Below are 10,950 nucleotides of genomic sequence, written 5' to 3' on the forward strand. Positions count from 1 at the left end.
GTGAATTCAGCTTGCAGCTCCGTTATCTCAGACTATTGACTTTGTTGCCCATGGAAGAATTCCACAGCATGCTTTCTGGAGTGCTGTTGCACTGAAAAGGGTTCAGGTATGAGGACAGGTGACAGAAAATAGTTGAGAGAATAACACACGCCAATCCTCATGGAGGGATCAGAAATTAAATGAGGGAGCTAAGTTCCTGGGTGTGAAAATATCCGAGGACCTAACCTGGACCCAACATATTTATGCTGTGGTAAAGAAGGTATTTCGGCGGCTATATTTCAATAGAAATTTGAGTAGATTTTGAATGTCACCAAAAACGCTATACTTTCTTGGAAGCTTGACAAAATTTGACATGTTAGCTGAAACATTTACAAATTTCCACAGTTGTTTGTTAGAGAGTATATTGACTGGTTTTCTCGTGGCCTGATATGGAAGCATCAATGCCATTGTACGGAAAAGCCTGTCAGTAGTAGTAAATATGACCCAGTCCGTCATTGGTAAACCAAACCCACTAATCCCTCCTACCTAATGTCCAAATCCCTCCATCTTCCTGCATCAGATCACCTCTCAGTCTCTGGAGTTGCAGTGAAAACAACTATTTTATTACCCCTCTTGTGATAGTACACACCCTTTAACTGAGGCAGCATCCTGGTAAACATACTCTGCACCCTCTACTGAGCCTCCACATCCTTCCAAGTGTGGGGCCACCAGAACTTTATGCAGTGATCCTGACGTGGCCCAACGAGAGTTTTACCAAGTTGGAACATGAATTTTGAACTCAGTACCTGGACAAATAAATGAAAGCATTCTGTAAGCTTCTCTGAAGCAACATATCAACCTGTGTAGCTACATTCAACTAGCAATGAATGGGGATGCCATGATCTCTGCTCAGCAACACTCTAAAAGACCTTGTCCATAACAGAGTTCTGTCTCTTTGCATTTGCCCTGCAGAGTTGCAGTTCCTCACATTTCTCTGGGTCAAATTCCATCTGCCATTTCTCAGCCTATATCTGCAACTGATCTATATTTTGTTGTATTTATTGCCACTCCCTTGTACTATCCACAGCTCCGTCAATCCTGGTATCATCTGCTAATTTACTAACGAATCCATCTACATTTTCATCCAGGACATCTAGAGACATTACAAGCAGCAGAGGTCCCATAATAGATCGCTGTGAAACTCCACTAATCGAAGACCTCCAGCTCCAATGTTTTCCTTCAACCACTCCTCCTGTCTCTTATGCGAAAGCCAGTACTGACTCCAAACAGCCAATTCCCTGCCAACCACATGCATCTGAATTTTCCGGATTACCATCCAAAAAGACTTTGCCCAGCGCCTGAGTAAAATCAATGTAGATACATGCACTGCCTACCCTTATCAAGCTCTATGTAAATAGCTTCTATTTGGATAAACAAGTTTGCCAAGAATAATCAATTGAAGGTGACCATGAACAAACAGGTCCTGACTCAGTGTCGTCAGTTGGGGGTCGTATGTCCTCACTGTCCCTGGGAACAAATCCACATATTTAGACATCAAAGTTAACACTATTGCTGCCAGAAGAAGTGAGAAACAAGATACACTTAAACATCATCCATAACATTTCCAATCTGTTGAACCCATTTCCCTGCAATTTAGTGAAAGACTGTCTATAGCCGTAGTTATGTGACTTGTCAGGACCTCAGTCCGAGCATGATTCAGCTGTACCCTGTCCAATCAAATCATCTACATTCCTCCCCAAAAGTGGGACCAAAGTATCATGAATATCAGCAATCTTCCTCCAGTCTTTGAGGCACACTTTTAACTCCCTAATCTAATTGATCCTGTAACAAGCGCACGCACTTTACATAACAATGCAGAGTATATTAACCTTTTGATTCTGATTCCTATATTTATTTCTCAGCTGCTTAGCAGTCACTTTTCAGTGGTTATCCTATTTGCTGGACTCACCTGGACCAGGACCACTGATCATTTTTTTTTCTCCCACCCCAAATTCCTCCGCAGTTCAGATGTGATGCCCCAAATCTATTATTTACTTATTTATTGAGATGCAAGATGGAACAAGGACTTCCATCCCCTCAAGCTGCGCCACCTAGTAAACCAAGGTACAAGCTGTGTAATCACAGGACAATTTGTAATGATCAATTCACAAGCCTATCGGTCTTTGAACCGTGAAAAGAAACTCGATCAGTCGGGAATATACCAAGCTTTCCACTCAGTGGATGTAAAGAGACTCCGAGCATGATGGGACTGGAATTGTTCTCCAAACTCCGGAACGTCCCAGTCGCCCCACTCTTTAAGAAATGTGAAAGGCAGAAGATAGGAAACAAGGGGCCAGATAATCAGACTTTAGTGGTAGGGACGATGTTGGAGTTGATTGTAAAGGATGTGGTTTAGGGATTCTGGGAGGCACGAATAGCTTGTCGGAGGCATGGTTTCCTTGAGAAAACCTTGCCTGACTAATCTGTTGGAATTCTTTGAAGAAAGAAAAAAATAAGATAGACAAATATGTTGATGTTGTGTCGATGTAGATACGTTGATGTTGTGGACATAGATTTTCAGAAGGCTTTTCACAAGCTGCCACACATAAGGCTGTTTAACAAACTATAAACCCATGGTATTATTGAAAAGATACCAGCACGGATTCAAGAAGTGCTGCTTAGCAGGAGGAAAAGAGCGGGGAGAATGGGATTCTTTTCTGATTCATTACCCTGACTATTGGTGTTCCTCATGGCTTTGTGTTGTGACCAATTTTTTTTTATTATATCAGAATGATTTGAATGATGTGATTGATGGACCTGATGGAATTGATGGCCTTGTTGCAAAGTTTGCAGACGATACAAAGATAAGTGAATCGGCAGGTGGATTTGAAAGAATAGGGAAGATACAGAAGAATTCGACACATTAAGGGAATGGTCAAATAAGTGGCAGATGAATCCAATGTTGAGAGGTTTATGGTTGTAAACTTTGTTAGAAGAAATGAAAGTTTTACTGCTTTCTAAATGGAAATAAAACATAAAAATCTGAAGTGCAAAAGCATTTGGGATTCCTGTGCAGCATTTGAAAACTTAATTTGTTGGTTGATTCTGTGGTCAGGAAGGTAAATGCCGTGTTAAATTTTATTTCAAGAGAATCAGAATATAAAACCGAGGATTGAATGTCTTGTAATATGAAGAGCATTTAGAACATAGAACATGGAAAACTTCCTGCACAATGCAGGTCCTTTGGCCCACAATGGTTTACCGAACATTTTTTTGAATTTCGAATTTACCCCGGATTACACATAGCCCTCTATTTTTTCTAAACTCCATGTTCCATCCCAGGAGTCTCTTCAAATACCCTATTGTATCCTCCTGCACCATTCCACGAACTCATCACTCACTGCTTAAAATACTTACCCCTGACATCTCCTCTGTATCTACTTCCAAACACCTTCAAAATGTGCCCTCACACATTAGCCTTTTCAGCCCTGGGATAAGACCTCTGACTATCTGCACAAACAAAGCCCCTGATCATCTTATACACCTCTATTATGTCACTACTCATCCTTCGTTGCTCTGAGAAGAAAAGGACAAGATCATTCAATCTATTCTCAATGGGCATGCTCCTCACTACCGGGACCATCCTCGTAAATCTCCTCTGCACCCTCTCTGTAGTCTCCACATTCTTCCTTTTGTGCAGCGACCAGAACTGGACACAGTATTCCAAGTGGGGTCTGACAGGGGTATATATAGCTGCAATATTAACCTCTCGGCTCTTGATCTCAATCCCACAGTTGGTGAAGGCCAATGCACCGTATGTCTCATCAACCACAGTCAACCTGAACAGCAGCTTTGAGTGTCTTATGGACTTGGACCCCAAGATCCCTCTGTTCCTCCACACTGCCAAGAATTTTACCATTAATACTATATTCTGACATCATAATTCACCTATCAAAATGAACCACCTCACATTATCTTTGTTGAACTCCATCTGCCAACTCTCAGCCCAGTTTTGCACCATATCAATGTTCTGCTGTGAAATCTGACAGCTTTCCATACTATCCACAACACGCCCAACCTCTGTGACATCAGCAAATTTACTAAATCCTCTTCCACTTCCTCATCTAGACCAGTTATAAAAATCAGAATGAGAAGGGCGTCCAGAACAGGTCCCTGAGGCACACCACTGGTCGCCGAACTCCATGCGGAATATGCCTCGTTTAAAATCACACTTTTCCATCTGTGGGCAAGCTAGTTCTGGATGCTCAAAGCAATTTCCCTTGGATCCCATGCCTGCTTAGTTTCTCCATAAGCTTTCCATGGGATATCATATGAATTGCATTACTAAAGTCCATATACACTACGTTTTCCGCTCTACCTTCATCAATATATTTAGTTACATCCTCAAAAAATTCAATCAGACGTAAGGCACAACCTTCTTTGACAAAGCCATGCTTTTAATTTCTAATCATATTATACCTCTCCATATGTTTATAAATTCGACCTCACGGGATCTCTCCACCAAAGTACTAACCATCAACTGAAGTAAGACTCACTGGTCTTCAATTTCCCGGGCTAACTCTGCTTCCTTTGTTGAATAATGGAACAAGATCTGCAACACTCCAATCCTCCGGAACTACTTCTGACCCATTCATGAAGCAAATATCATTGCCATGGGCTCCACCCCTCGCCTTCCACAGTCGCCTGTGTTCCATTCACACGTATCCCCCGGCACTCTTTATTGGTCCTATTCTCTCACGTCTTATCCCTTTGCTATTCCTGTCATTGTATAATGTCTTGGGGTTTTCCTTTATCCTGCTCATCAATCCTTCACCTGGCCGCTTCTGGCTTCAATCTTCTAGATCTCAATCATTATCTAGTCTTTCGCACTTTTTATGAGCTTTTGCTCTCCTCTTGATTAGATTTACAACAGCATTTGTACCCCATGGTTCCTGTCCCGTACCATCCTCTCCCTGTCTCATTAGAACACATCTCTTCAGGAATCCACACAACCATCCACTGAAAATTTACCACATTTCTGCCATACATTTCCTGATAACATCTGCTGCCAATTCAAGCTTCCACGTTCCTACCGGATAGCATGATATTTCCCCCTACTCTTATTAAACGTTTTCCAGCTTATCTGTTCCTATCCCTATCCAATGTTATGGTAAAGGAGATAGAATTGTGATTTCTATCTCCAAAATGCTCTACCACTGAGAGACCTGACACCTGACTAGGTTCATTTCCCAACACTCGATCAAGTACAGCCTCTCCTCATGTAGGCTTATCATCATATTTTGGCAAGAAACTTTCCTGAACCCACCTAACAATGCCACTCCATCTAAACCCCTTGCTCGATGGAGATGCTAATTAATATTTGGGAAATTAAAATCGCCCACTAAGTCAACCCTGTTATTATTGCATCTTTGATGTCCCTGTCATCTGAGTCACAGGGGCAGACTCTGTGTCAGAAGTGCCACCATAGTTGCTTCCCCCATAGACTGTCTCCCCCAACAGTACTCTGCATTGTTTACAAAGCATTTTCATAGCACCAGACATGTTAGACTGCCACCAACATAATAGTACCCTAACCCCATAACCAACATTTCTACTTCATATCCAAGATCCACAAACCCGCCTGTTTCAATGAATTTCTCCCAGAGCCATGGACAGTGAGATCTCTTCCTAAAGGTAAATGCCTTTTCAAAATATTCTTGGCCTCTGTTTGTTAACCCTGAGTTTTCCAGAGCCCAACTTATTCTCAAAAGTATCAGAAGCAAAGTGGATCTACCTCAGTCTGCACAGGTGAATTTGACTTTCCTCCACTTCTGTAATTTGTGCATTGTTAACCTACACCGACAAATACACCAGCTCAACAGGTTCAGTAACTCAAGTTCAAGTACAGACAACCAAATAAAGAAATGTTCCTCCAAACCATGGTGCACTCAGAAAACATATACCCACAAAGCACAGCACATAAAACACACCATTATCACAAATAAATGGCTAAAATAAAATTCACAATACATGCAGTGGGCAGCACGGGTGAATTGTAAAGAGTAAACAGTAAACAATAAACAGCTCACATTGCTCGTGATGAGACCTTGGTGGTGAGAGGATATTTATTAGGTTCTCAGCCTGAGGGAAGAAGCTGTTACCCAGTCTGGTAGTCGTAGACCTGATGCTCCAGCATTTCATTCCTAAAGATTGTGGGTGTCAAAGAGATTGGCGGATGTGTGGTACGAGACCTGAACAAGTTCAACTTCGTTATTTCACTAATGCTGCCCTCAAACGTTGTTAACATTCATTCTGTCTTTGTTCCTTGAGCGTGTCCTGTCAACCAGCCAGTCCAGAATTCTTGTTGTCATGGAGAATGGCTGAGAACAGAAGCAGTTCTTGCAGTCTCCATTTCTCTAAGTTCATCTTTCTCCCTCTATGATACGTCAGTCTTCCATCAGCTGAATAACAGAACTGAGCAGCAACAAGATAAGCAAGGCCACATGGTCGACAGGCACCAGTAGAACACACAAAGGGTGAAATATACATTGATCAATTTGTACTTTTTATGACTGCACAGAAAATATATTGGAATACGATGCACTGTTTCGATGTAAGTGAACAATTGGTGAGGTGTAGAAGAGGATATTTTAGGTCCGAATGTAAATGTCTGGGTCAATACGAGTGGCATTCAGATCTGTCACTGAAAGGGTAGCGATGAGCGTACTGGAAATATAGGTGCAGCAGATAAACACCAGTAACATTTTTAAACCTGATGTGGATGTAAGACAAAGAACACCATGTTTGACAATACGGTTAGATATCTGTTTATTAAGTTTAACTAAATCAACAGGGAGTGAAGAACCAAGAACTGAAAATAGAGAATATCCTTGTGTATCAGTACATTCTAAATTTACCCACTGTGGGCACAATGGTAAATCTAAGTCTAATTTCCAGTATAATAAATTCCGAATATTATTCGCCCAATAGTAAAATCTAAAATTGGGTAAAGCTAAACCACCATCTTTTTTAGATTTCTGTAACTGTCTTTTACTTAATCATATTTCAACGGAAAAATGGGAAAATACAAATGGTTAATTCCTCTTCTATATGTGCAAAACATGCTTTAATACAATTTAAGGTTGTACATAGAGCTCATATGTCTAAAGATAAGCTTGCTCGGTTTTATTCTCATGTTAATCCTCAATGTGACAGATGTTATTTAGATGTGGCTTCATTGACCCACATGTTTGGTCATGTCCTACTTTACATAATTATTGGAAGGACATATTTGCTACCATTTCCTCAATTTGGAATATTGATTTACAACCTCATTTTATTACTGCAATTTTTGGTATACTAAATGAAGATGATACTCGATTCTCCCCTTCAATTAGACAAATGATTGCCTTTGTAAAATTAATGGCCAGGAGATCTATATTACAAAATTGGAAAGAAGTAAATCCTCCTACCACATTTCAGTGGTTCTCTAAAACTATTTCTTGTTTAAGTTTAGAGAAAATTAGAAGTACTATTTTTGATTCATCAATTAAATTTGAAGAAACTTGGGGACCGTTTATTCGACACTTACATAAGAATTAATTTGGCTTCTTCCAGACATTTACTCTTATTATTCTTGTTCTGGTATGGAGTTCCGGAGTTTTTTGACACTATCATATACATATAAACTATTATTATTGCCCATGTTAGTTTAGGTTTTATTTTTATTATTTTCTTAAATATACATTTTTTCTTGTATGTTATACTTTTTTTTTCTTTTGACGATTATTTTAATCCTTTACATGTATAATCAATGTAGGTTAGATTGATTATTGTATGATCTTCTTTTTGCTGATAGTTTAATAAGATATTATTATTTTGTTACCAATTTCAGTTTCAAATCTATTGTATTCATAACCTGTTTAATATAATATTATGTTATGTTTTTTTATAAAAACTAATAAAAAGATTGAAGAAGAAAGAAGACAAAGAACACCATGAATGTATCAAGTTCAGAAAGTGACCAGCCTCTGATCTCTGCTGGATAGTGGAACAGGTTTAGTAGTCCCACAGGAAACACTGAGATTCTAAAGTGTTTGAGATTATCACTCATCATTCACTCAAAATCTACATTATGCAAGCTGTCCTCTTACTACAATTGTTCTCTGGAGAGCCTGCTCAGCATGGCCTACGACAATTAATCTGGGTATGTTTCCATCTTGGCCCACAGACACTTCATAACGCCAGTCCATGGGGTTAATTCAGTATTAAGCCCGAAGGCTGAGTGCTGCTTACTATATATAAAGTCACACTCGATAACGGAGTCAGCTTACAGGGGAGCTGGAAGCACTAGTGACAGTAGATCAGTTTGACAATTGATCCTCTGCACTGGTTTGCCAGCTGACTGCACATCAGCTAGACTCAAAGAGCACAGGGCCAGTTCCAGAGCGAGCAGCTGCTCTGCTGACATCGGCAATCAGTGAGGAGCTTTTTCCACAGACTCAGTGTTAAAGATTCATCGGCTGAAAACACATGTCCACTATTACAAAAAGAAAATAATTTGAACTACTTAATACAATAGATTTGGAGAAATATACTGCACAGAAAACAGGCACTACGGCCAAACACATCCACGCTGAGCAAGTTACCTGAATGAGCTTCTTATTTGCCCTCAATGACCCTCTAAATCTTTCAAATCAATGCACATGTCCAAATGTCTTCTAAATGGTAAAAACATGTCTATTAACTTAGTTTGTACTTAGTAAATCTGAGATGAATTTAGCCAGGGGATTTCCCAGCTTGTGAACTGGGAAGATCTGTGGAATGCCACTCTCTCTTTTTGGACTCTATGGAAAGTCTATGGTGGAGCTGAGTCCGATGCAGGATTTACAGTTGTCCATTTATGGGGATTTCCCTCCACAGATACGTATTAGTCGCAATTAGAGATCAGACTTGACATCTATTGCACAAAGACCAGCTCGTTCAATTCATACAAAGTCTGCAGGGTAACATAGTATTCCTCAGCTGACGAGAAATAAATCTCAATAATTTATTCACGATGCCCGATGACCTACCTTTTTCCCTTCAGGAGCTGGGGTTTGGATTCAAAGATATTAAGTGGTGTAAAGTGCTGACCACTGATTTGCTACGTGGAAGTGGGTGAGATGATTCTGCATTGACAGAAAAGCTGACGTCATCCTGTTACATATTCCGGCAACAATGAATATATGTTCGGCAAGGGGTTCTGTATAACAAATAACACGTTTATTAAACACAGAAAACAAACCCCCCCAAAAGTAACCAAACACTAACGTAACCGGAAACAGCTGCTGTGCGGCAGCTCAAACAGTCCTTAAAGCGATATTGCAAAAACAGTTCTTGAAAGTAGTATTGCCAAAAGTTCGATATGCTCACAGTTCAGCTAAAAGGAGAGACTTTATAAGACTATTTAAATTTTCTTTCACGTCGCTTCACTTCCATACCCGATGTCGAACTTCTCCCACGACGAATTTACAAAATGGAACGGCTTAAAGGCACTGACCTTTCCTTTATCACACTGTCCTCAATCTCCGGCTTTCCCGCAGAGATTAACACGTGAACAGTCCACGAAATCCTTTCGATTAAGGATTAAATAAGGTCGAACCCGTTTCACCGTCGAAATAGATCCTCCTCGATCTTCGATCTTCACTCTCCACTGATTTCGGAACTAGCAGTATTTCAAGAACCTGCTGGCAATGATCTTTTAAACTTTTGGCATTTGATAAAACTTCAACCTTCAGCTAAACTGCGTCATCCCATTAAATCACGCAGTGGCATGAAATCAACTTGACAAATCCAGCCACGAGCTGCCCCTCCTCACAGGGTGGGGTCTTCCTTTTATAACCAGTAAAAAAAAACTGTCACATGATCTCTACTGGCGGGAAAATGACGTCATTTCACCATCACAAGACCATTACCTCAAGTCCAGTACAGCTTCAACCCCTGTCAAGTGACAAGGGTACCACTGTCATGTCACGAGTACGTAACCATCCATTCGTGGAATATACTGTTTTTAACTTTCCATTTGTTTTACAGTACCCAGTGAAAAACATCCACTTCATGTGACAGAAGCCAAAACAGATCATAAGTCTGTTGGTTATTCAAACTTTATCTGGAGACCTAATAGAGAAATCCCATCCTTACCCATTCTGGTTTTTCATCACTCTCATCCCTACATCTAGACTCCTGACTCTTATCTGCCTCCTGACAAGCCTTTTGATAGTATCAAGTCTCCAGGAGCTTGTCAGGACGGGGACAGGATTGGACCCGAATGCAGAACGCAGGCACTGAAGTACTAGGGGTAGGACAGGATGGGGATGCCGTGGCATGCAGGGGCTTATGCAGGCGGGGCTGGATCCCCGATTTCGTGATAGGGCAGGAGGATCCCAGAGCTCGTGGCGGGCCGCATGGATCCCGGGCAGGGCCACCTCCCAGGCTAAAAACACGGAGGCATCTGCAAGGAGCGGACACCTGGGCAGGTGCGGGGCACAACCCTTAGTGAGCAATGGGTGGAAAGGGCAGAATCCCCACCGGGCAGCGGCAGTCCAGCCGGGCCTGCCTGAGGGAGGCAAGGAATCAGAAGAAAGCTGCGTCCAGCGTGAGCAGTAGGGCTACCGTGATACACCGGTTTATTGGGAAGGGCAACCAACAGCGTGACAGCGCAGGCAAGGCGACTAAGGCGGAACAGCGGGACCAGCGCACACGAGAGAAGCAGTGGAACAAGTCCAACCGGACAGAACATATGCAGAAGAGGCCGGCAACAGGGCAAAACAGGATTCCGAGCAGGCCGGCAACCAGGGAAAGAGCAGAATTCAGAGCCGGCAGCCCAGGTACAGATCGGGTTAAACCGGCTTCGGAGTAGGACAACCCACACCCAGGCTCAGTCCCCGAGTCCCTTATAAACACCTGCCCCCTATTAGGCTACAGCTGTCC

General features: G+C 41.6%; 1 long non-coding RNA gene across 1 annotated transcript in view; it reads right to left on the reverse strand.

The window, feature by feature from the left end:
* The window catches only part of LOC132386191 (uncharacterized), a 40,540-nt gene that overhangs the window by 6,210 nt on the left and 23,380 nt on the right, over positions 1 to 10,950 (reverse strand). The window lies entirely within an intron of this gene.

The sequence above is a fragment of the Hypanus sabinus genome, unplaced genomic scaffold (assembly GCF_030144855.1).
Source record: "Hypanus sabinus isolate sHypSab1 unplaced genomic scaffold, sHypSab1.hap1 scaffold_1051, whole genome shotgun sequence".
Classification (NCBI taxonomy): domain Eukaryota; kingdom Metazoa; phylum Chordata; class Chondrichthyes; order Myliobatiformes; family Dasyatidae; genus Hypanus; species Hypanus sabinus.